This window comes from Tiliqua scincoides, chromosome 3 (genome assembly GCF_035046505.1).
Source record: "Tiliqua scincoides isolate rTilSci1 chromosome 3, rTilSci1.hap2, whole genome shotgun sequence".
NCBI lineage: Eukaryota > Metazoa > Chordata > Lepidosauria > Squamata > Scincidae > Tiliqua > Tiliqua scincoides.
The window spans coordinates 42613796-42640630 of NC_089823.1; the positions used below are offsets into that span (position 1 = coordinate 42613796).

At 44.0% G+C, this 26835-nt stretch overlaps 2 pseudogenes; both read left to right on the forward strand.

Moving 5' to 3' along the window:
• The first annotated feature begins 12015 nt into the window (after positions 1-12015).
• On the forward strand, positions 12016-12135 carry LOC136646545 (5S ribosomal RNA; annotated as a pseudogene).
• Positions 12136-22948: 10813 nt separating this feature from the next.
• Positions 22949-23066, forward strand: LOC136646900 (5S ribosomal RNA; annotated as a pseudogene).
• Positions 23067-26835: the final 3769 nt, after the last annotated feature.

A 26835-nucleotide genomic window follows, 5' to 3' on the forward strand; every position in this document is an offset into this window, starting at 1 on the left:
CTTCAAAAAAAAAAAGGGGGGCAAATGTCATTCAAAACCAATGGTGCATAGCAGTTAAAAAGAAAACCAAACTGATACACAGATTTTAATAGAAATCATCAACAGAACTTCAACCCTCCCATAGGCACACTTTTGAAATCCCTTTTTTTTCCCCCAGTGTCTTATTAAATTGACATAACCAGCATTCAGAAAGATCTAGAAGGAAAATATACATATGATCACACTAGACATTAGAGCGCTATTGTGCTGTCAGCTAAATTTAGATCAGTTCTGAACTGTTTTGCAAGGCTCAAGTTATTCTCATCTATTGACTTGCATACAAATATCCATTTAAAAACTATCCCTGATTGGCAAGGGAAAATCAGTTTAACCATTTTAAAAATTCCAATGGTGGTTACATTTCCTTGTCTCTGAAAAAAAAAAGGAAACTTGACACTTCTTTCTGATTCCTTACAAGACATTCAAAATTGAAAGTAACAGCTCTACGAAATGAAAGTTTATCCAATCTCAGACCAGCAGCCAGAGATTATGGAAAAGATTTGTGTGAAGGTTCTGTTTTCAGACAGAAGTCCAGGAGATGAGTGTCAGTTTCAATGTAGCTGTAGACAGGCTATATGTGGGGAAATCTATTTAAATGAACTCTATTCAAGTGTGATTAGACTAGACATGGAGTGCATCCTTGAATGTGTTGAATTACTTGCATCCCCATGTTCTTCCTCCTTGTAAGTTATGACACAGACAATGTCTTGTGTCATGTAAGGACACACATGAATCAACTATATAAGAGTCAGTGTAGGCTGGTGGCAGTGCCAGCCCAAGTACTCCTGCTGTCTGAGGTGGGATGCCAAGTGCTGTACCCCAGCACCAGCCTCTGCTCCTCTCACTCTCCAGCGTTTGAGCTCAGCACTCTTCTCCTAAGAACATAAGAAGAGCCCTGCTGGATCAGGCCAAAGGCCCATCTAGTCCAGCTTCCTGTATCTCACAGTGGCCCACCAAACATCCTCCCCAAATTTCCTCCTTCTCTGTGTTCCTTAATTCCTTTTCCAATCCAGGGAGTGGAAGGAGTAGTAGCAGTGGAGGCAAGCAGTTGGGCAGGGATGGGTGTCTCCCCAAGGCAGCTGCTGGTGTGCGGCCAGCGGCCAGTCCCATCTGGTGGCTAAGAGGCAGAAGGTCAAAAGTAGGACCTTCCCAGCTTGTATCTGAATTCACATAGACCCCATTCCTATTTGGGATTTGCGTTGCTAAAACTAGCAGTAGTTATGATTCATCCTGCCATGTTTCAAGACACTAGTTACAAGAAGCAGAATATTTTTGCTTTCAACTTTGTTTCCACTGTTGAAGACTGCCAGGCTCTGCCACCTGGTCCCACCAGGTACCAGAATTTTTGAAAAGTTGACTCCTAACACGCCAAGGGTCCAAATGACTTCATTGCGATTAAAGCTCAATTTTAATCAGGCCTTGGAAGTATATGGATGAAATTGAGCATGTGGAAATTACAGTAATCACAATGTTTTCAGCTGGAATCAATGCAATGGAGATAATTGGGTGCACTGTGCTCATCGCAAACAGACTTTTTGAGCCGCGTTCATGACTAATGTGGAGACAACTTTATACATATTAAAGTGCAGGAAAATCAGTTTTTGGATGTTAGATTTTTTTTCTTAAATAAAGAAGATACAACACAGACACGTTCCACACTTTATATCCCTGTGTTATATTGCATTTTTCCTATTTGTTTAGGTTCCGTGTACAAAAACCCATGCATACCATACAAGTTCCAACAAGCATTTTCTAGCCTTAAAAACTGGAACTTGTTTATTGGTAACAAATGAAACTTAACAGCCCAATGCCATCCCCCATCACACTATTGTATGCAGTTGTTCCAATGGAGTGAGCGCTGCATTCTATGGTGGGAGTGGGGTGACCAGATGGCCAATAAGATGTAAATAAAATTCTTTTTTACTTCCCTTTGGAAGGACTTCTGGCTGCCTATGGATCTCCTCAGGCCCACACTATGTAGCTAGTGTAAGGAGAGGAAGGGGGTGTGGTTGTTAGGAAAATGGGGGAAACGATCCAGCATAGGCTTTTTCTGCTGAGATCTACCCCTCTAGCCCATGCCCTGCCCCACCACAAACCTCCCCCCAAATATCCAGGTGAGTCGGGCACATGCATGGCACCACTGGCCATTTTTGCAGCAGCTCCATTGTGTGCGATGGTGGTGCGCCTTTTGTGCCACTGCAATTGACTCTATAGCAGTGGATCACAAGATATGATCTGGCTGTACTTGCAGGAGTACATCCTAAATCAAACTAGTTCTAGACATTTGAATGAGTAAAGAACAAAAGACTACTGCATAAAAAAGTAATCAAAATGTTACATATTAGAGCTAGCTTCCAAATATGTTGTTGTTGGCAACCTTCAGTCTCGAGAGACTATGGTATCGCGCTCTGAAAGGTGGTTTTGGAACATCGTTTAGTGTGGCTGAAAAGGCCAATTCGGGAGTGACAATCCCTTCCACACCGGGAGCAAGTGCAGTCTGTCACTGGTCTGTCTCCCTGGCTATGGGCCTTCCTTCTTTGCCTCTTAGCTTTAGACTGTTGGCCAAGTGTCTCTTCAAACTGGGAAAGGCCATGCTGCACAGCCTGCCTCCAAGCGGGCCACTCAGAGGCCAGGGTTTCCCACTTGTTGAGGTCCACTCCTAAGGCCTTCAGATCCCTCTTGCAGATGTCCTTGTATCGCAGCTGTGGTCTACCTGTAGGGCACTTTCCTTGCACAAGTTCTCCATAGAGGAGATCCTTTGGGATCCGGCCATCATCCATTCTCACAACATGACCGAGCCAATGCAGGCATCTCTGTTTCAGCAGTGCATACATGCTAGGGATTCCAGCACGTTCCAGGACTGTGTTGTCAAACCAAATGAGTCCTATGCTGTCTAGCTTGGGGTTTTGCCTTACAGCAGCTCTACATGTGCAATTTCAGCCCCAGGGCAGAGATAGCACTAGCCTGTCCATGACACAAATGAGCCCATTCATCTTGGGTGGCAGTTTGGGGCCTGAGCAGAGGGGCAGTGAACGAATACCCACCATCCCTCACCTCTACTCTTCCACTGTGGACAGAGCTGGCTGCCTTATTCTCTTTTCTCCACATGGCTCTTTAATCAAAACAGGCAATGCATTGCTAGCTTTGTGGGAAGAGCCCGCACAGAGAAGCGAGAGACACCTACATTCCAGTCCTCGGAGCATAGCAATCTGGTTCCTTCCTTCACTGGGTGCTTTCAAAGAGCCTGGTAGGGAATGGACCAAGATCTCTTTTACTTCTGCACAGGCTCTTTAAACAAGGTTGAAATGCAGAGTGATTCTGGCATGCTTCACATTTCCCACTTTGGTACAAGAGTCCACATGGAAGAAGGAGCCAGGTTGGAGGGCAACAGTGGAGCTGGGAAGAGGTGGGGACTAGGTGCTGCCTCAGGCAGCCCAATAACTTCAACTGGCCCTAAGGAGACAGCAAACTAATCTAGGAAAAAGTGAATCTCATCAGAAGCATCACCAGGCCCAGGTACAGTGATGCTGTGACATCACGCAATGCCATGGCCTCCTTCTGTTCAAGCTCAGTGAACGCGAAGAGGAGGAGGCCACGGCGGTGGCTTCTCGCTTTGGTCACTGTGCCCCCTCTTCCTCCCCTGGAGGTTCTCAAGCCTCCAAAGGAGTAAGAAGTGAAGCAAGAGCCAGATCAAGAAGCCACTGTGCTGAGAGCGAAGAGGAGGAGGCTGTGGCGGCAGCCTCTTAATCCAGCCGCTGTGCCCCCTCTTTTCTCTGAGGCTCTTGTTGAGCCTCTAAAGGAGGAGGAAGGGATGCTGCAGCACACAAAGAGGTGAGCATAGTGATGACCATTGATGGTGCCGCTGCTGCCTCTCCCACCATCTCCATTTTGGCTGTGCCTCATCTGGCACCCCTTGGACCTGGTACCTGGGGTGGATTGCCCCCTGTTTGCTACACTCAGCGGTGGCCTGCCCACGGGTCCACCTGCCACCTGCCCTCCCCCCATCCAGGAATGCCTCCTTCCCACCCTCTCCCTGCCCCCAGACCCTCACACCAGCCTGACAAGGACAGAGTGAACTTTCCCATTCTGTCAGCACGGAGACTAGATCAGGACTCTGTGGGCTGGCATGTGTCTGTGTGCCAGCTCAGCTGGCTCAGAAGAAGGTGTAAGTGTGCCTTACAGCACGTTTGTAACGCTCCCGGGTCACCTTAAGGGACTTAACGTTAGCCCAGCGCAACCTAAGAATTGCACTCTCAGTCAAGCAAGTGGGCTGTTGCTGCATTTTCAAGGAAGTGCTACTAGATGAATACAAACAAGAATTGTTAATGGCGCATATTATTATATGATTAAATGGTATCCATTAGATGGCTGTTGAACTATGTATTCAAAGAACTCATAATTCCCTTGGATGTATATCCATGTAGGGTTCAGCCGCTCAAATAACTTTTCCTATTATTATTTTAATTTTTTTTCCAAATAAAAGAAACAATATTGCTAAGCCAAGTGAAATGAAAGCATAAATTCAACGAAGACAAGAAAATACAACAGAGATATTAAAACCCCAATGGATCATTTCCATCAGTTACAACAGATATCCACAGATGTGTATGCTCTACCTTAAATGATCTAATTTTTTAAAAAATAAATGTCCTCAACTCCAAAGTAATGCATAAAAAGAAGAGAGCCATATCTCTGGATGATGCAGCTACCTGCACACCAAAACATACCCAAAGTATACCATTAATGCGTCATAAATAATGCAGTGTTTTCCACTGCCATCTTCACTTCTTTGTTAACTTAAGAGGAGTCTTTGGCAGGGTTTCCAATAGTGTATGAAGCATGGTGACGGTTCAGCACCAACCACCAACCCAGATAAGTAAGCAATGGCGGTGCGATGGGTGGAATGGGGCAGTGACAGGGGCAGGAGGAGGGTGGATGAGGTTTGGGAAGAGGGCAAGTTTGGCCCTTCCCAGACCTGATCCCGTGGCCTGGATCCATGATTTCACTGCCACGGGTCTGTGTAGGTCCCTCCATAGCTCAGAGACTTACCCTCGGTAAAGGAACAAATGTTTCCTTTCCCAGAAGAGACCTTCAGGACTGCCCCCCTGATGGACTGCCCCACAGGATGGAGTGCAAACCTTTTTGGTACAGCTGTATTGGCGGCTGAGGAAAGCATAGGATTGGGCTGGATTTAAAATCAGTGGGGTTTGCAGAAGGCATCTTCTACTCCTAGAAGGGCTGCTTTACACCTTGCACGAGAGCAATGTTTCCCAAATTTTTTCAACTGGGACCCACTTTTAAAAATGACAATTTATCACAACCTACTAGACAAAATCAAGCTGATAAAGATCTTACATATAGCTTATTTGTGTAGACTCTCCCTAGAAATGTTCAAGGATGTTCCCCCAAATCTCTACAGGCATTCCAGGGTACTCAGAAGGCTGAACTGGACAGCAAGATGTGCAATTAAGGCCTTCCAGGCCAGAGAAAAGGCTGAAACTGGGTTCACATGTGATCTCCCACACACCAATTACTACAGAAAATCAGAAAATTTTCATTTTCAATGAAGATTTCAATTTCAGTTATGAAAATTTCAAATGTGACATTTCAATTTAAGGTGTATGAAGATTACCTCATACCACAGGTTAGCATTCCAGCTAACCATTTCTTTTTGCAAACAGGGCAAAGGTGCTTTCAAAGTTCCACCCACAGTGTTTCAAAAACTTTTTGTGACCCACCAAAAACTGGTGACCCAGTACGCATCACCCCCCGTGCGCGTCACCCAGTGCGGCCCGCACCCCCTGCACCCCCCTAGCGATGCCACTGACTAAAGTGTTGTGTGGGAAAAGCGCAAATGAATCCAGATACACTCTCGAGGAGAAGTGGAACCTTTTAAAAGGCTTCCACTGCTTCCACAAGGGGAAGAGTGAGAGCCACTATCAAATTGCTGCTTTATAGTACTGCATGAAATAATTTATGGGGCAGCTCTAGCACCATATCCTTATTTTATATGTTACTGCACAAAACCATCATCAACTATTCTTTATTTTCAGCTAAGGACAATATTATATATAGCATCCATCTTTCAGTGCGCACTTGCAGAGGAACACAAAATATGTCAGTATTATCCTCTCAAGTCTTTCAGCATTTTCTTTCTAGTCTTCTTTTTAAGTGATTGCCAACATTTCCAATGCCAGCTTTAAAATAAAACATTAGGCCAACACCCCAAAATTATCATCAAGTGGAACAAACAATTAACATTAACCGTTTCCAAATGCCAACACTTTCTGCTGTGTTATTGCATAACCCAGTAATTTCTTGATACACACAAAACCTTCTGGGATGCACTGAACTTTGCAACTGTAAATTGAAAAGGTTTCATATTTGCATAGGACATCTTACAAACAGCTTTGCATTCTAAAAGTGTTTGGGGGCTCAATGTGCAAGAGCCGACATTTGCACAGCTGCAGTTCAGCTAAATGTGAGCTGAATCTCTCTGAACTGCTTGAAAGTTTAACTCTTTTATTTCTGGGTAGGAAAAAATTATGCACCTCCACAATGGAATGTATTTAGTGTCAAATAAGTGTCATATAAATTGTAAATGTTTTTTATGGATTGAATGAGATCACAAAGCATAAGTTTTTGCACAATTCTGGTTTCAGAAAATTAAAAAATAAACAAAACAATGAAGTGTAGTGGAGCCTGTTGAATCCAGTAGCGTTGGTGTGGTGAGAGGGGCCGCTTCTACAGTGCATTGTGAAGCCTGAGGTACCTACCGTTTTGCCCTCCCCCCATTTACATTACTGGTTAAATAATACTCTAATAATGACAGAATATAATAGTAATATCTAACATTTATATGGCTCATTTTAAATGTTCAAAGTTCTTCCATGTAGATATTATTTCAGGAGTCAAGGATTCTACATAAAGCCTTCTGTGAAGCCTTGGAGCTTACATGGTCTCCCTAGTGATTTCATACATATGTGAAGTAAAAAAGGTGTTATCTGGCACTCATGGGGAAGAGATGATGCCAGTTACCCAAATGCGCCAATTAAAGCTTTGACCACCCCTGGGATTTCCTCTCCTCCCTCTTTAACCGGCAGGAATTGCACTGTGGTGCCTTTAAGCATCCTTCTGCATAAAGGCCCACTAGGAACATGGAGAATCTTCTTATGAGGTCCCGATATAGTAGGAAGCAGAGTGTCACCATTCCTAGAGGCCTTTGTGAAGGAAGGGTGGTGGTGAGGCAGTGTGGAAGGACCCACATTTGATAACAAGCATATTTGGTTAACTGGTATCTCTGCCTGCCTGAGGTGGCTGGCAAAGATTCCCTTTCACAGAGTTTTCTGCATAACATGGCTCTTATTCTAACTCTTCAGTTAAGAGTTGTGATACAGTGTGACCGAGAAGTATGTGTAACATTAAAGCAGGGCTGTCCAAGACCACCAGGTCTGTTCCTCCTGCTCTCTAGATTGGAAGAGGCAGGGAGCAGAAAAGGAAATGTAGAGGATAGGAGAGTCATGGACTAGAGCAGGGGTATCAAACATAAGGCCCGGGGGCTGGATGCGGCCCCCGGAAGCTTTTTATTCGGCCCTCAGGCTCTCAGTTGCTAAGCTGTTACAGCAGAAATGGCAGCCCACATGAAAATGGGCTTTCCCAAATCTTGAAATATGATCAAGATTTGCATACTTTCTCTTCTGTTCAGCCTGCTCAGCCATGAGCTTCCTGGGTAACCTTGGACTAGTCACTATCTCTCAGCCTCCCATGGTTGTTGTGAGGACAAAAGAAGGGGAGGAAATATATACACCACCTTGAGCACCTTTGAGAAAGTGCAGTATGAAAAACAAATAAATCTCACGAGGAACACATTTAGCAGAGTTACAGACCAATCCTGAGCTGCCCAGAGCTCCCAGGCTCAGCGGCACAGAAAAGGGCTGCCACCAAATCCTGCGCATCCCACGGTACCGCGGGAGGTTCCTCTGGAGAAGGGGATGTTCGTCCCCTTCCACCGAGTAAGGTAAGCAGCCCCACAATGGAAAGTAAAGGCGCTCGTGTAGGGCGCACAGCCCTGCACAAGCGCCCTGGATCCTGTGGAGCTCAGCTGCACGGATCCTACCCCTGCCTGCCCCCTGGCACGCCTCCCGCCTGCCCCTGCCAGCTTCCCCCCTCCCCAGAACGCCTCCCCCATGTCCCCGTGTACATCCCACCTCCCGTTCTGCAGCCCGGCGGTCTGGGAGAACGCCGAGCCGCAGAACTTGGGCCACCACCTGGTGCTAGCCCAGCAGCACTGGCAGCAGCCCAGCGGTGAGCCCCGCAGACCGCACAGCTGTGCCGCCAACCACAGGATTGGGTTCGTATTCCCTAGGGTATATAACAGGGGTGTCAAACTCATTTCATACAGTGGGCTGAATAGCATTCCTGGCACCTGCTGAGAGTCAGAAGTGGTGTCATTAAGTAGACAATAATGCCATTAAGCAGGTCATGACCAGACATAAGCACCTTTTTCCTCACTGAGGAAATCATTAGCTGCAAATGACAGAAGAGAAAATACACAAATCTTGATTATACACAAATCTTGTATTTTCAAGGTATGGGAGAACCCAAGTATCATGCTAGCCATGACACCTCAACATAGTTCAGTAGCTGAGAGCAGCTGATGGTGGTGATGGGAGAGCCCACACACTGGATAAAGTGCTTCCACAGGCTGCATCTGCCCATAGTCCTTATGTTTGACACACCTGGTCTAGAACTTTTTTGTAGTTCCCCATGCATTTCACCATGCATTTCAAAACTGCATAATGGAAAGAAACTCAACAGATGCAAGTCTTCCCATTCTTGAGATGCACTGGATAAACATTCGTCCATCTTGCAATTGTTAAAAAGTGCAGGACAACTGCCAAAAATGGCCTATGAAAGGTCACTCGTCCATCAGTGAGGAGAATCCACTGCAAGAAAACTTTTTGGATTAATCCCAAAGTTATTTCCTTATTCACTATTTCATAACGTCCATTTAGACTGACAATGTTAAGCTTTGAAGAGACATAACGTTAGAATGTTATGAAAAGTGCAGGCAAAGTTTTAATTGTCTTCAATTGTTCTTCAGTTGTTACCGTTGAAGATCAAGAAGTTCAAGAATCCCAAGAGTTCATAAAAATGGATAAAAACCAATTAGAGAATAGAAAACAGCTATTGTGAACAGAGGCCTGTTCAATTGGCAGGCATTACTGTTTGAGAGTTCCACTGAGGTCAGTTCTTCAACCTCTGCTATTTCCAATCTATATCAATGATCTGGCTGTGGGGAATAAGCTAATTGAATTTGTTGATGCCACCAAATCACAAAATTGAGGTCACCACTGAGCAGCATGTAAAATTCAGAATGGGTTTAGATCACCTGCCTAAGTGGTCTGGAGAAAGCAAATGAAATTTTGACTCAGCAAGTGTAAAGTAATATACATTTGGCTTCAAAACAAATTCATGAATAAGAATGAATGGGATTGAACCAGAACAGGAGAAAATTGAAAGGGATCTTGGAAGTAATAGTATGTACACCTCATTTGGAACACGTGACAGTGTGGAGGTATGTCTTTGAATGTCAAAGTGTAGAACCTTGGCAGGAAAAAGAATCTAATAGTCAACTATTTGATTGATTCAAGAGCAGTCTGAAGATCCTTTGTTCATTTCCATCACTGTCTGTTGGGGCCAAGCTGGATATGTCATGCATTCATACGTCTCTTCTCCCGAAGAGTTGTTTTTGGCCCAGTTTCTTAATCCCCATATTGTACTAAAATTAACTAAATAAGTGTACATTAAATAACTGTTTATTCTTTCCTAGTTTTTGCTGAGTCCACATCCCTCCCATTCCTCTGTTGTCTTTCTTGTGTGTCATCTAGAACAGGGGTGCCCAAACCCTGGCCCTGGGGCCACTTGCGGCTCTTGAGGACTCCCAATCTGGCCCTCAGGGAGACCCCAGTCTCCAATGAGCCTCTGGCCCTTCGGAGACTTGCTGGAGCCCGTGCTGGCCTGATGCAACTGCTCTCAGTATGATGGCCAACTGTTTGACCTCTTGCATGAGCTGTGGGACAAGGGCTCCCTCCACTGCTTGCCGTTTCACATCTGTGATGCAGCAGCAGCAGCAAAGGAAAGGCTGGCCTTGCTTTGTGCAAGGCCTGTTATAGGCCTTGAGCTATTGCAAGACCTTCATTCATTCATATAAGTTCCATCTGTAATACAGGTCCAGCCTATTTATACATGGATTTTTTATACACAGATTTGACTCAACATGAATGACCCCTGCAAATGAGAAGGAATGTGCTGATCCCTGGAGAAGGGGAAAATGCACCTCTTTAAAATCAGTTTAAAAAACTGAACAGTCCTTGAACAATAGCCGCATTAATGAGAGAGAGAGAGAGAGAGAGAGAGAGAGAGAGAGAGAGAGAGAGAGGGCAGCTGGCTGACAATCCATCAATCCTTCTCTTTCCAGCGAACCACTTCCTCCCCCCTGAGCATGTGAAAGAAAGGTGATCATTTTGCACTGGTGAAGGGAGGGGCTGAGTGAAGCGCTGATGGATTGTCAATGAATTGTCTTATCTTACATCACAAAGGTCATCAAGGCTGTTTTTAAATCACTGGAGCAAGGAAACTTTGTTTTTTAAATTGATTTGCTATAGTGCGTTTTTTGCCATCCACTTGAGTGCTTGGAATGGAACCCACGCGAATAATGAGGCTCAACCTGTATATTCATTTATGTAAATTTATTCAAATTTGAAATGTAAATTGATTCTTTTTTTCCCTGGCCCCCGACACAGTGTCAGAGAGGTAAAGTGGCCCTCCTGCCAGAAAGTTTGGACACCCCTGATCTAGAATATGATCTTTCAGGACAAAGAGCTACCTTTTTACTCTCTCTGTAAATCGCCATGAACATCATTATCGGTGACTATGAGTTACACTAGAGAACAACAAAGGGATGCTTAAAACATCCCTTTCTACCACTTCTGTTCAAAATGCCAGTTACGTCATTGGCCCCATGTTACTCCAGAGCGCTGGTCTGCAACATGCTGTCCTGCCCCCCCATCACATCGTCCCCCCAGAGATACTTTCTTAGGGACATGGAGCCTCACACAATGCTCTGAACTGCTCCAAGAGCTTTCTGAATCTTCTGGCGCAATATTAAAGAGTATGTCTGGTTTCCTAACAAAAATCAGAAGTACTCTTTAAGTATGCTCTGGAGGCCTCTGGGGGCTTTTGGAGTGGTTCAGAGCGCTGCGCAGGGCTGTCCACGGAACAGCTCCAAACGGCAGGCGGTGCTGCTGCGACAGGCAAAGGTGGCAGTGGTGGGCTCACGGCAAGCGTGGCACCTGGAGCTTTTGCTGCCCCTACCCCTCCCAGGCCTGCCACTGCAAAATGCCCCTATTTGGTTTTCCTACTATGGAGAAAAGAGAAGAGGATTTTGAGCAAACTTCAGAAAGGGACAGGTTGAACTTAAGCATGGCTGTTTTGCCCCAATTACAGCCTCCAAGCCTGTTTTCATTTCTTTTAAACAATCAGAGGAAGGCAACAATGTGATATGCCCCCAGGGCATAATCTGAGGGTACATGGTACAGTCACCTTGCTGAAGCCAAGCAAGGTCTCCATGACTGAATGGGTGACCACTTGGTAATTCAATGCATACTATAAAGGTGGTCCTTCTCCTGGGTACCCCAGGGTGGCACTCACCTGGAGAAACTCTGATTGCATTTAGCATACTTCTCTGCAGTCAAACACTGAAGACACAAAGAGTGGGTGGGGGGCAGAGCTGGATTGTGCAAGTCCTGGGTGGAGGATGGGACTGAGTGGTGCACTACCAGGGGCTCTCACTTGTTTGCTCTCCATGGTCAGCAAATGTCTGAAAAAGACTTGCTTAGAGTTCCCAGATGATCACCCATCTGATAACGGAGACCTCAGCCTCCGATAACCAATAACCTTGGCCTTCCTAGGTTCTCTTACAGCATCTATTACCCTGCACATGCCCGATCTCATCTGATCTCGGAAGCTAGGCAGGGTCAGGCCTGGTTAATACTTGGATGGGAGACCACCTGGGAATACCTGGTGCTGTAGGCTTATGCCATAGTCTTTCGAGACTGAAGGTTGCCAACCACTTTCCTAGGTTCTGCAAAGTGGCTGTCCACCAGGAGGTGGGGCTAAGCACCATGATCTCATAGGCCTCTCATACCTTTGCTCTTCATGGAGAGTTCCATGTTGGAAGGAAGATAGGATATAAAGAATGAATAATTATGTCTAGTTTCTCCCTGACATACCCCCCCCCCCCATGCTACAATGATTAACATAATAGAAAAACATGACAGAAAGGGAGGACAGATTAAATGCACATTTTGTTTAAATGGCTATTATATATTAAGAGAACTAACTGTGTTAAGTATTTGCACTCGGAACAGGGTTAAGATAAGATGCAGAGTTTAATTAGTTAATGGACATGACTGGAAGCATCAACAAGGCAGAGATGTGCATTTACTCAGTAAGCGGGAATTAAAAGGGAGGGACCCTCAGGAGCATAAGAGAGAAGGTTAATGAACTCAACCCTCTTGATCTCTCGATGGCCAACTGAAGGAAGTGAATGGCAAAGTTAGGAGACAAAGAGAGCCTTCAATTTGTTCTTAATTGTAGATAGTCAGATTAAAGTTAATTTCAGTGTAATAGAAGATAGAGGCTGACTTTAGCTACCATATAACCCAGGTTCACTTACATGGAATGAAAAGTCAGTGGTCCAGTCCTATTCCTATAACTAGCATTGTGCCAGCGGAGACTGCTATACAGTAGTCACAAAGCAGCCTCCCCTGGCATGCACCGCAGGCCCGCTGGTAGGGAGGCTGGAGCAATCTCCTGCACACTGGTGGGCACACAAAGATCCACTGGAGCAGGTAAGCCCATGCAGGGGTTGGAGAGAGGTGGGAAGGGGATTGAATGAGGTGGGGGGGTGGAATGGGGAGTTGATGGGATGGGGAAGAGGGCCAATCAGGCTGGGGAGGGATGGCTGCAGTGCTTGCTGAATCTCAATTCCCTTCCCGGGCTGATCTGCCTTCCTGGGTCAAGGTAGACTTGTGCCAGAAACTGAATTGACCCATAGCAGCTGCTGGAGCTTATCCCAAGGCAAGTAGCCAGGCAGGTAAATGGTTGTACCTCTCAAAAAGGGGAGGTGCAGCAGCCAAAAATCCCTCATAGGATACAGTGGTAGCTACACCGGCACCACTACATGGCTGCTTGGGGATTTAGGTAGGATTGGGCTCTTTTTTTAAAGTTACTGTCCCCAGATTTGAATGAGAGAAATCATATGAGACAAGGTGTACAATGGTTGAAATTTCTGTTGTGTAAACTAGTTGAAACGTCCCAGAGCAAAGCAGGTCAAATTAGGAGGATCAGTTGTAATTGTGCCTGGCTGTGGGAATGTCATGTTGATGTCCAGTACTTTAAAATGTATGACTGCACTACAAGAGAGACATTCCTTTTCCAGTTCCATGCCTTCTCCCTCCCCTTTTTGAGAGGAACAACCATTTACTTGCCTGCATTGTTACCACCACCAAACCCCAGTTGAGCAACAAGCCAAAGAAATGGGAGATCTGGAGAACCAGCATTTGGTGCCTCGCTTCAGAATCAAAAATATCTTTAGCCCTGGTTGTGTGAAGAACGGTTTCTGGAGGTACAATTTAGCATGCAAGTCTGAGAAAAGCTATCCCTGAGGACATTTCCTCATTGAGATGCACGTGCAAGAAGAGTGCAGCCAATTATTCCAGGTTAATCAAGATTAATTATGATCCGTGGCCTACATTCATAGCTTATCCTGACTGGTTACATGTTTGAGTTGCAGTAATAGCCATTTCACATATGGCACGTAGGAAGGAGGAAGGAATAAATCTACGCACGCGGGCACCTGCTGCGTGGATTTCACATATGGCGTCCTTTCCAAACTTTTGAAAGATTGCAAGACTCCTGTTAAAACAAGATACACTTGTCATTTGGAGCCAAGAGCAACAGTGCCCTGGAGAAAACAGAGCATCCGTCTTTCCTTTCAATGTATTTTGTAGGAACACACAGGAGTTTGTGGTTTTCAGTTAAGTTCCCCCCCCCCCCAGGAAATTCAAAGAACAGTTTCAGATAAATTGAAACAATGCTGGCCCTGGTCTGCTTTATCCTAACAGAGACAGGGCCTTCCAGAAAAGCCATTGGCACCAAGTGTATTGCCCCCACCTCCTGCAACCAGGCTGTGTCGGGGAGCTCCCATTGGTCGCCTCCAAGGGGGTGGGTAGGAACTGAGCCTGGGTAAGGCATGCTTTGCCTGACCAAGCTCAGTTCGGGAACAGTTGTAACCCCATCCTCCCTTCCTTTACTTCAGTCTGAGACTAGCTAGTCGCTTTTATGGGACTGGATAGGAATTTTTTTGCCATCAGCCTGATTGGCTTGTGGATGGCACTATTTTTTGCCTACCCCAGACTGACATTGGCTAGTCAAAGTGACATCCTGGTCACTTTGGCGTGAAGCGTGCAGGGTCTGGGTAGGTAGGTACAGCTAAGTGTCCATCCAAGGCAGCAAAGCCAAGGTGTGAGCCAGTACCGCTCATATGATGCCTGACTGGCTTGATGGGGGAGGCTGGCAAGTCCCTTTGACTGGACATGCTTGCTTGGCAAGGCTTGTCCTGCAGGCTAAGGAGTCCTGCTGCCTTAACCCTTTTGGGGTGATGTTGACAGACTGTCCCAGGCCATGGACTAGCAACAGCCTCAAGTCGTTCACCCTAGGGACCCCAGGGAAGGTAGATGGCTAGGTCCAGTTCCCCTGACATTAGGGCCCTGCATGCTGTGGGGGTGGGGTTGGTTAGTTCCAATTCCCCAGCTGCCCTGCTGTAACTTAAAACGAAAACAAAAGTGGCCCAGTTTAACCCAAGCCACAGTTTGGTATATTTCTTTGGGGGGGGGCATTGTCTTGGACATTGGTAAAAAATCTGTCCAGTAACAGTACTGTTGATGGAAGTCTTCAACACACTTATCTGAGCATTAGCCCAGTAGGTTTTCAGTGGTGTTTACTTCTGAGTAAATATGCTTAGGATCAGGTGGAGCACAATGTCAACTGTTTCTTTCTTTCTTGTCTTTGAGTGGCATCCCACCCTATCCCATTGTCTAAGAGCAGCTCATGGCACTTTTCCCTCCCAAATATTAATATTTTCTTTTATCCTCTGTAGAGTTGCTAACTGAGTAGAAAAGAAAACAGCCAGGCCCAGTGGCATTGCTAGGAAGGTGCGGGGGGTGCTGGCCGCACCAGGTGATGCGCAAGGGGGGAGATGCACACTGGGAGGGTGACGCGCTAAAACCACAGTGGTTAGGAGTAACCCTATTATGTTATATAATGTTGGATGTGGAATTTCCAGCAGAATGCAATGCAAAAAACTTTTCTATCTATCTCCTTTCTATCAAAAATCATGGCCAAAAAACCGAAAAACAAAAAGTGCATGGAGCCCAATGGAAAGTGAAACCAAGCTGTATCATGCGTTTACTCGTGAGTAGGTGAATGGCCTTAGTTCATCTGAAAGGGCAGGCTGAGAGGAATCCAACAACACCAGAATGGTCCTGATCCAATGAATGTAGCCCCCCAAAAACACCTGAGAAGGAGGTCCCTCCATCGAAGCTTATGAATGTATTGAGCCCTATGGAAAGCTAAACTAAACCACATGGTCGCGTTTACTTGCGAGTAAGCAAACATGCCTTGGCTCCTGGGCAGGGCAGGCAAAGGGAAATGTGAGGCCATTGGAATGGTCCTAATCTGATGAAACTGGAGCTCAACAAATCCTCCAGAAGGCAGCCGGGGTGGGGTTGGTAATTCATTCATAAAAAGAATGAAACAGAGACTTGACAGGGTAATGTGAATTTTTTTTCTGTTTTAGGCTGCAATCCTATCCACACTTTCCTGGGAGTAAGCCCCACTGACTAGAATGGGACTTACTTCTGAATAGACAGGCATACGATTGGGCTCTCAGACTTGTAAAGCCAGGTGGGTCCTGATAGTGATAAGCTTGAAATATAAGAACTTAAATTGAACTGTGTAGGGGTGAAAATCTTACTGATACTTTTTTTTGGGGGGGGGGTGTAATTGCAGGCAGGCTACAGAGAAAATTCACTTGGTGGAACAGAGTTGGCTTTCCCTTATTTATTTATTTTACTTTAATTATTTATAATTGTTTATTTTAACTTGCTTTATGATGGGTCCTGGACAGACTGTCATTCTAAAAAGTGGATACAAGTGCTAAAAGTTTGAGAACTGCTCCAATAAAGTGTTAATAAGTTGACACTCTGGGGGACATGACACTACTAGTGATCAAAATCACTAAAATCACAGTTTGTAAGAATAATACCATCATGTTATATATCAATCAATGTGTAATTTCATGCAGAATCTGATGAAACAAACTGCGTTGAAATATCTTTATTCTATCAAAAGGTAAAGTTAAAAAAACAGTGGGGGTGGGGCAATGGCAGATCACCACGCCTGCCCACTGCATGGGGGTGACGCGCTGGCCTCCCGCCCCAGGTGACGCAAACCCTAGTGACACCACTGGCCAGGCCTGCCTTTCTGCCCTTAAGAAGAACTTAGGTTTGCAGAAGATGACGTCTCTAATGACAAACAGAACTGGCCCATTCAGGACTGGCCCATCCAAGAGGCCAACTGAGGCAATCGCCTCAGGCAGCAGACTAGGAGGGGGCATCCACTTTGGCCCACCCATGTGAGCCCACTGCAGTTCCTCCTTGGAGATGCTCTATACCACCATGCTCCTCTCTTTCACACTTTTCTCTCCAACCTCTTCTTTCTTTCATAATCCAGGAAATGAGAAGAGCAGAGGCTGGCATACCTCCAGGAAAGAGGAGACAACATTTGGTTTGTCACTTCAGGTGACAGGAGATCTTGGAACAACTCTAGCCCCGTGGAAATCCACTGCTAAGTGTTGCGGGTTTCTCTGGAATGGCAGGGCAGGGCTTCAGTGGGACAGGGATTAGGTAAAAATTAGTGAGCACCTCTTGCAAATAGATGGAGCTTCTTGTTTGCACAGAAGGCACAGCCCATGTGTCTCCTATTATAGGTCAGATACCAATTAATAGTGTTGCAAATAGCCATTGGAACCATGTTTCCCTGTTCTGGGATGTGCTTTATTTGGTCCATCCTTCTGATTTTGTCATAGGATTAAATTGACAGGTATGGGGAGGGGTGCCCACCTCCTTATGCCCACCCCCTGCACTTCTCTTCTTCTTCCCACTCCTGAATCAGAATAGAAAGCAGGGAACAAAGAAGAAGTGTAGAGAATCGTGGTGGGCTAGAACATTTCTAATTCTTTAACCAGTCTCTGTCCATGTTTCTTCTCTCTGTTCTCGTCTTCCTTTCGAAACCAAAACAAGGAGAGGAAGAGAAGCAAATGTGGAAGTGGCTGATGGTTTTCCCCGAGTAAGGGGTGGTAGGTTTGGGCTTGTGATCAGAGGCACTGGTAGGTCTTCTGTTTAAACTCCAAATTAGAGCGCTCATGCCTATAATGATGAGAATACTGATGGTTTATTAAAGGCTAGATTTAACTCTCCAGTGCAATGACCAGGCAGCCCACTCCTACCTAGCTCCCCATGCACCAATGCAGCTGATTCAATGGAGCACATGCTGTATCCTTTAGGGGGGTTTTGAGCCGCAGAGGCCTCCTCAAGGTAAGGGAACAATTACCTGCTGGGTTGACTTGCACCTGCACCAGCTACTTTGCTGCTTAAATCTCAGTGAACCTAGGGGATTGAGGCCAAGAAGGGGGATAAGATATCAGCAGTGCAACTGACACTGATACCACCCCCTTCTCAGTCTTGATCTGCCCTCCTCCTCATCCCATCTCCTTCCCATGTCTCTTCCTCCCATTCCACCCACCCCAACCTTCCACCCATTCCTGTGCTGACTTACTGGCACTGGGGGATGTGGACTGACCACAGCTGCCTTAGGGATTTGCCATAACAGTTCAGCTGCACACATTTTGTGACAGAGTAACATTTTGTGACAGTCATAAAGGACCTCACACTGCTGGAATGCTAGTTCTGGGAGCATAAGTCCCTCATAGGATTAGGCTATAAGTCTTATTAAAAGACTTACAGCCCAATCCAGGTCTTATGCCACTGGAACGCTTTGTCAGTGATGTAAGGTCCTCTACAGCTGTTGCAAAATGCAACAGGCCATTCAGTGCAGCCTGGCCACTGCCACAACTGGCAAGTGATCAGATATGTGCACCAGTGGACTAGGAACACCTGCCAGTAGCATAGGAGGTGGGATGGAGATAAGGAGGAGTCAGAATAGGGCAGGGATGGGGAGGAATGAGGCAGTGATGGGGCAGGGAGGAATGAGGAGGATGGGGCAGACCTGGGCCCATATGGATTTGTGCACGACACATCTGCAATGCCATGCAGGGAGTTGAGTAGCATTGGGTTGTTGAATTTCATGGTGCTTGTCTTGAGGCAGCACAAACCAAATGTTTTGTCAAATCTGGTTTTGCACTTATAAACCATTCAGCTTTCCAAGGAATTAGAAGTATAAAAGAAATCTACAGTATCAAGATTTTTAATTTTGTGTAATAAAGGTTTAGATCATCTTAGAAGCTTATCTTCTAGAGATGTAGGTTAGAACAATTATTTGCTTTCTTTAATAATGTTGTTTTAACAATCTTGGCCACACTCTTGAAACTGGTCCCCCTATTTTCTAGAAAGAATACTTCAGTCAAGATCTGTGAAACCCTTTTTTCACCCATCCGCTGTCTTTTCAGTGGAACCTGCCAATCATATCAAATTATGCAGCGAGGAGTACTCAGTGAGACCAGCAAATTCATTTTTGCATGTGACGTGTCTTGGAGCTTGAACAAGGTCTCCAGAGGTGACATGCTGGTGCTTGAAGTCACATTGCCTCCTGTCCTTTGCAGGAAGCCATCACACACAGAAAGAGCAGCTTGACATTCCATTTCCTCTAGTGGGTCACTTTCTTGCCAGTCTTCATTTTTTATACATATTATTTACAAAGTGGTGGAACAGCACACTCAATTTGCTGTCTCCTGGGATCATCTCGCTATCCTACATCCACAAATATCAAAGTGGGAATTAATATTTATCACAGAATCATCCCAAAACATGTGCCATCGGGCATAGTTCAACCCTGTGCAGTGGCCTCTGTAAAATGAAAATTCTAGAGATGCCCTAGAGGGATGACTTTATGCCACTAATGTTGACTATAGGAGTGCCTTTAAATAAATATTCTCCAAGGGGCAACTTTGGTTCTTTCAATGAACAGGATCTTAGCTACAAAAATCCACCCAGAAACTTACAATAGAGATAAAAATGTAACAAAAGAGGCACCTTTGCTCTCAGTATAGAGTTATATTTTTATCCCATTAGCCCTGCTCATATAATATGGCATATACACAACATGCATGTTGGGGTGGTAACTGAGATCATGCTCACTTGATCTTGTCTGCTCTCAGCAGAAGGTCTGACCTATGCATGCACACCCTGTTTTCCATATAATCAGGAACCTCAAAATCAAGGACACCAATTGCACACACCAAGCCAAAGTGTAATGTTCTTACAGGTGTGCAGTCATAAAATCCAACACATGCTGACCCCAATTGTGTAAACCCAGATTTTTTTCTGGGTTATAGACTGGGTTTCCAAAAACGTGTAGTGTAGTGGTTCTCACACATTTAGCACCGGGACCAACTTTTTAGAATGAGAATCTGTCAGGACCCAGCGGAAGTGATGTCATGATCGGAAGTGACATCATCAAGCAGGACAATTTTTAACAATACTAGGTTGCAATCCTACCCACACTTACCCAGGAGTAAACCCATTTACTATCATTGTTAAAAGAATATACATAGTAGCTTGTTAAAAGTACAGGTCTGTAACATTTATCCAAATGCAGTCACATATCGTGGTAGCATCAAGTCTAATATGCAGGTCCAAGCTTGTTATACATGAATTTTTTATACACAGATTTGATTCAACATGAATGGCCATTGCAAATGAGAAGGTATGTGCTGATCCCTGGAGAAGGGAAAAATCCCTTTAAAATCAGTTTTTAAAAACTGCTTTGCTTATTGTATAGAGACAGTCATGCAAGTGATCATTCCATTCTTCAGCTGAGCCAAGCAAAGGCAAGGGGTCCTGTGCATTTCTAATTGCTGACTGCCTCTCTACAACAGTAAGAAAAGCTGTTTTTGAACCACAATTGTAAAGGGACACACTTTTTAATTTTTTTCTTAATTGCTTTTATTTAACACATTTTATGATATCTGCAGGGAGTCCCAGAATCAAACCCCTGCGAATGTCAAGACACAACCTTATTAGGAGCAATGGAGGGACAAGAAACCTGGAAGTGAGACTTTAAATCCATTTTCCACCGTATTTTTATCCACAGGAATGGAACCCTAGCGGATAATGAGACACGACCTGTATTAAAAATAAAATATTGACATGAATGGGGACCCACTTGAAATTGGCTCACGATCCTCCTAATGGGTCCCGACCCACAGTTTAAGAAACACAGCTGTAGTGTATACACCACACAGCAACACTAAGAAGCAGGAGACAACAAGAAAGGGTCACCTTTCCCCTAAACTCAGCAGATGTCTGCTAATGAACTCTTCAGATTCTTGACTCTTTTAGTCACAGTCTGTCGTATAACACCTGCCTATACAGAATTTGGTTTCATTCAGATTCATGTTTTAAGAGTAAATATGCTGATAAAACCTAGCAAAAGCTGTGGAACTTCAAGGGTACATACAGAATTTCATACATGGATCTTTGCTACCTTGTGTAGTACAGGTAGCTACCTTGTGTAGCATCAAGGGTGAGCATGATTCAGTGCTGCATCCTGAACATGCTTCCAAAGAGACAAATGGTGCTGTCAGTTATGATAGTGCTTATAATCTGATATTTCTAGAAGCATCTGGTTGGCAACCTTCAGTCTTGAAAGACTATGGTATAAGCCTACAGCACCCAGTATACCCAGGCGGTGTCCCATCCAAGTACTAACTAGGCCTGACCCTGCTTAGCTTCTAATTGTTGGCATCAGAAGCTGGTGCTTTTTTTATATGTAATTGTAATTGTGATCCACAGCAGTCTACGGGGTGTATTGTTTTTAAAGTGTTCCTCAAACTGTGTTTCAACAACTTAGTATTGTTTTATCTATAATTGTATTGGTGTTTCTATTTTGTAAGCTGCCTTAAGTGCCCTTGACTGTGGTAGAAAGGCAGAGTATAAATAAATAAATAAATAAATAAATAAATAAATAAAAGTTTCATGTGAAGAAGAGGGTATCCAACCCACTACTTGAAAATATCTCTGATTTGGAGAGCAATGGTTTTGGAAAATTCTTGGCCATGCTACACTAAAGCAGAGACTGCTATGGGAACATTTTGTTAGTAACAGTTTGTTAGTTGCTTTCTTCTGCAGAAAATAACTACTGTGGGATTTATTTTTCCATCTTCACAGTTTTACAGAGTGTTTACAATATCTCACGAGTACATATTTTCTTCTGAATACCACTTTGGAAACTAATTCTGTTGGTTCACAGTTGCAGAATAGACTATAAAGATACTTGTTCTGGACAAATGGAATATAAAATGGAAGCACTCTGGCATGCTGACCCCTTCTTGGTGTGTGTTTTTTTTTAAATCTAATGTGAAAATCTGTAAAGTAGGCTTTACCACTGTAAGCCATGTTTGCTTTGTAGTCATAAATATCATTGGTCTGGAACACTTTCATTACTAAACCTCCATAAAAGTGATGAAAAGAGACATGGGGAGAATTTGCCATTTAAACGGGTGCTGTACCTGTAAAACAAATGCGAATCTTAATGCTCTTGGGTTTTCTTATAGGTGGTGATGCTTTTTTGACACCACACCTGACATAGGAGTCCCTTAACTAATGTTAAGATGGATGTAAACATGCCTTTAATGGAAATATTGTGTTGAAGGTTGCAGTAAGAACACCTCTATTGTTTCCTTTTTGCTTTTTATTTTTCTGTTTTGTTGAGTTATTTGAAAAGTACGAAGTATAACTGCCTCCACCTCCAGACCCCTCATTGCTCACTGTTTTTGAAAGTTAAAAAGGTCCAGGTTTGATGTACTCATAGCTGGTTCAACTATGGTAAAACCTAGCCAGCTTTCCAGCACTGATGCAGCTGTCAATAAGCATACACTGCATTCTGCAGTAGGGGAGCAGTCACTGAGGTCTTCCCAAGGTTAGAGAATGTTTGTTCCCTTACTTCAAGGTGGCATTGTGGCTGAATTGGTGCTGAAAGGTGGATAGGATTGGGCCTTAAAGGAACTGAGTATAAACAAATAGTTCTGTATTTGTTTAGCTCAGCGGTTGTCAAACTGTGGGTCATGGCCCGATTTTTGGTGGTTCACAAAACTGACAGTGCAGATGAGGCTATGTGCATCAAGAGTTAAAACACTGCTACTTGGGGGGGAGCACTGCTGCCCAATCACCATTATAGCCACACCCCTTGGTATTTATAAATCAGGCAGCAGCTTTGAGGTTCTCTAAAAAGTTTGAGAACCACTGGTAGCTTATCCCAATTCAAATTCCTATCCCACATAGGACAACCAGTTAATCTCAGATTGAAGATCTGGACATATGAGAGGGGACTCGCCAGAAACCAGGGGACTGATGTCAGGTGGACAACACAAGCCCAACCATTCCCCATGCCCCACCCAAGTGCCTTAAAGCTGCCAATGGGATATCCCAAATTTGCACCTACTCTGGTGCATGTGGATGGGGCCAGGCAAAGGGGGCAGTACTATATACACGCCATCTCAATTATTGTAGATCAGGACTGGGCAAGGGCATGGATGCAAGTTCCTGGAGTTTTCATCATAAAACCCTGCACATGCCCGATCTCGTCTGATCTCGGAAGCTAAGCAGGGTCAGGCCTGGTTAGTACTTGGATGGGAGACCACCTGGGAATACCGGGTGCTGCAGGCTTATACCATAGTCTTCGAGACTGAAGGTTGCCAACCAACTACACTTTGACTAAATTTCTGTCATCACTAAATGAACTATTGAATATTTTAAAAGGAAAATCAACACTGGTTTTGGAAGAAAACAAAACCAAAACTGTACCAGAAGTGGTTTGAAGCAGTGGATGGAATGTTGGACTTGGTTGGGTGGACCAGGGTTAAAATTTTCATTCCATTATGAATCTGCCAATAGATCTCTGGGCCTTGTTCTGTCTTTCAGCCAGCCTACACCACAGGGTGATTGTAAGGAGAAAACAGAACCAGCTCTGCCTCTCTTGTCCTAAGCACATTGTCCTCCTAGGAATGGCAGGATACAAGTGTCATAAACATAATATTAGTGTGTCTGCCGAACTATTACTGCTGAACTATTGAGTTCAAATTTGCCTTTGTTACACAGTCAGATCTTTTTTTTAAATATGGGATCTGTTTATTCTTGTGACTAGGCAGGCAAAGAAATTTAAGTGGGAATCAGTCTTCTAGGATGCATTTGCCATTAACTTCAATCTCTAAAAACGAGCAGTTTGCAAATTGATTTGGATGACCCAGCTCTGACTGTGCAGTTAGGAAATATTTATTTAATAGTTCAGACATTCTACCATCCCCGGCAATTTCATTTCCCATTCCATCTCACAATGTTCCAATTGCCTGCTTCACCAATTCAATTGCTATTCAAGCATATAGAAAACTGGTTTGGAGCGGGCAGTCACATTTGGTATTGCTTTTTAGAGATGTTTTACATTATATCCTATTAATCTCCCCTTACATCTTCCCATATCCATTCCATTGTTTTACTGGAAGAAGAAATGCACGTTACCTTATTTCCCCATTTTAGTTTAAAAATATATATCTATATACTGTCTGATCACCAATTGCGTTTATATTTAAAGCAACTGGCTGGGTTTACATTTAAAGCAACTGAAAAATACCTTTCATCTGCTCATTTCTGATTGTCATAGAATTTAAACATTTGAATTGGAAATTATGGTGCTTCCTATATAGCAATTTCCTAAACTAGACACACTTGAATAAATTAAATTGTTCCATGACAATGCTGCTTGTAGATTCCCAGTGTGGTCCAATTGACCTACTAAGGGACTGGACTCTAGAATGAAAATTAGGGAATGGGCTAGAGGAAATTGCAGCATCCTCAGCCTGGCCTACTTTTAATATTAAGCTGGGCTTATAGTGGACAGATAGAGACAGTCCAGGACTAGAAAGCAGGACATCCAAATATCCTGAGTGGTTGGGTTCAAACATATTTCAAAACCATGGTTTGTTGAGCTAAGCCAAAGTTTTGTGCTGATGTTTCTAGCTAAGACTTTCCTCAAATTGTGATTTGTTCGGGGTTGACAAACCACAACCTGAAAGCATGATTTAAACCTGGTTTATAAAACACAGTTAATGTGTATTAACATAAGAAGAGCCCTGCTGGATCAGGCCAATAGCCCATCTAGTCCAGCATCCTGTATCTTACAATGGATGACTCTAGAAATGGCTAGAAATGGCTGGGGTGAGGTGGGCCAGTTACATTTCTAGAAACTCTAGAAATGGCTAGTCATCTAGCCACCAGATGACTCTAGAAATACACAAGAGAACAAGATAACTGTATTTTTGTTGCTACATCCTTGCACCTGTGACTTCCTGATGTGATTCTGAATTCACGTTAGCCAACTACAGTTAGGTCCATTACTCTGAATCATGGGACATATGGAGAACTTATGAAGCAGCATAAAACTATGGCTGGTGTGTACATCCAGAACCCCAAACAATGGTGAAATTTCTTATCTATGGATGGCCCAAACATTCTGTGAGTGGTGCTTCACTCACAGAAAAGTCTTGAACTGAATTTGTCAGAATTTTCCTCTCTGTAACTTTCCCTCTTCCCTCCAACCTGTTTCTGAGATGTTCTTTGGGTGATTCAGGGAGCGATGTGGGAAGGTAGTGCTTTCTTGAATCGTTTGCTTGTGCAAATGTCTTTCCAACTCCTGTGAGAATTAAGATATAACTTTCTGCATGCAAAGCATATGCTCAACTGAGCTGCAGTCTCTTCCCCTAATCTGAATACAGCCTATCCCCTGGACTACTAGACTGCATAGTTTACAAAACAAATATAATTTGAACAGCCCAATCCAATGTGACTCATTGTGTAGCAATATACCACGCTTTATGCATTTTGCTCTATCCCTGCTCTATGGCCCCCAGGCATCTGGGTGTCTGGGGCATTTGGGCCTCTGAAGGCCTCCTTGGGGCAAAGAAACACTTGTTACCTTGTCTCCGGGTAAGCCATGCTGGGTCGGTGGGTCCACTTGAAGCTGCATCAATGATATCGCTGGCACAATTCCTCTTGTACCTTTGAAGGTGGATTGAGCCCAGAAAGGGCTTTGAATTCAATGGAGGCCATTGCCGTGTCCCAGTCTGTCCTCCCCCATCTGTCCCTTCTGCCTTTAGGCATACTTATTGGGACTGGAACACTTGTTCCAGTGGCACTTTGTACCAATAGGAATGGGCCATAATCAGCTAAGAACTTCTGCACCATTATTTCTGTTCCTACTCATGAACTTAGGTATCAACTCTAGATATCACAATTCTGAATTCTGTTGCAAATCAGTCTTCCAAGTTCAATGAGTAATTCTATAGGGCAGCCAGAAACAAATTATTGTCCTAACCCAGCGTCATTGGTTATGTCACCTTTCATACTGACACATTTGAAAAAGAAAAGTCACAATTCCCAAATATTATTCACTGAAATATTACAGACTGCGGTGGCTTTTTCCTATTTCTATAGCATAATGCAGCTTATCCACTTGTTTGCCTTTAGCAGCCTGAAGAAAATTGGGTAGTATTACCTCATGCTAACTTCTGTTGATTTATTTTCTCGAGAAAAATGAAATCAGTCAGACAAGGGTGGGTTTTCAGCATTGGCATATTGCTTTTGCTAGCCCTAGTGTGAGACAGATGGCATTTCTAATTTGTGTTGTGTGTCCTGTTTGATCCTTGTTTGCGGTTTGGATGAAAATTCATTTTAAAAAAAATATTTAAGTTGGGCATTACAAAGTTCCTTGTAAAATACTTCCTTTTTTAAAGTGCAGTTCAGGAAGTGAATTTGGCCGAATAACTTAGGCTTGTACCCAGGGTCTAGTTTTGTTCTCAAGCATACTTCCTCCATAGTTATCTCATTCGCCTAGGGTGGATTCACATAGGAACCTATAAACCAACCTGTGATATTTAGAAACTTCTGACCGGCACATTTGGAACCATGTTCACTGACCCCTGTGGGGTCACTAATGTATGTGTGTGGGGGTGAGGGGTGGAAATATCCATCTTTTCATAATAGTTTTCCTCTTCTGTTATTATCAAGATCTCTTCTCCTTGAGTCGTTATTATTATTATTATTATTATTATTATTATTATTATTATTATTATTATTATTATTATTATTATTATTATTATTATTATAACAACAGTATTTATATACCGCTTTTCAACCAAAAGTTCACAAAGCGGTTTACAGAGAAAAATCAAATAACTAATGGCTCCCTGTCCCAAAAGGGCTCACAATCTAAAAAGATGCAAATGAATACCAGCAGACAGCCACTAGATCAGACCGTGCTGGGGTGAGGTGGGCCAGTTACTCTCCTCCTGCTAAAAAAAGGAGCACCCACTTGAAAAAGTGCCTCTTACCCAATTAGCAGGGGTGCATTCCTATATGGAAGAAACATGGAAAGGTCATTACA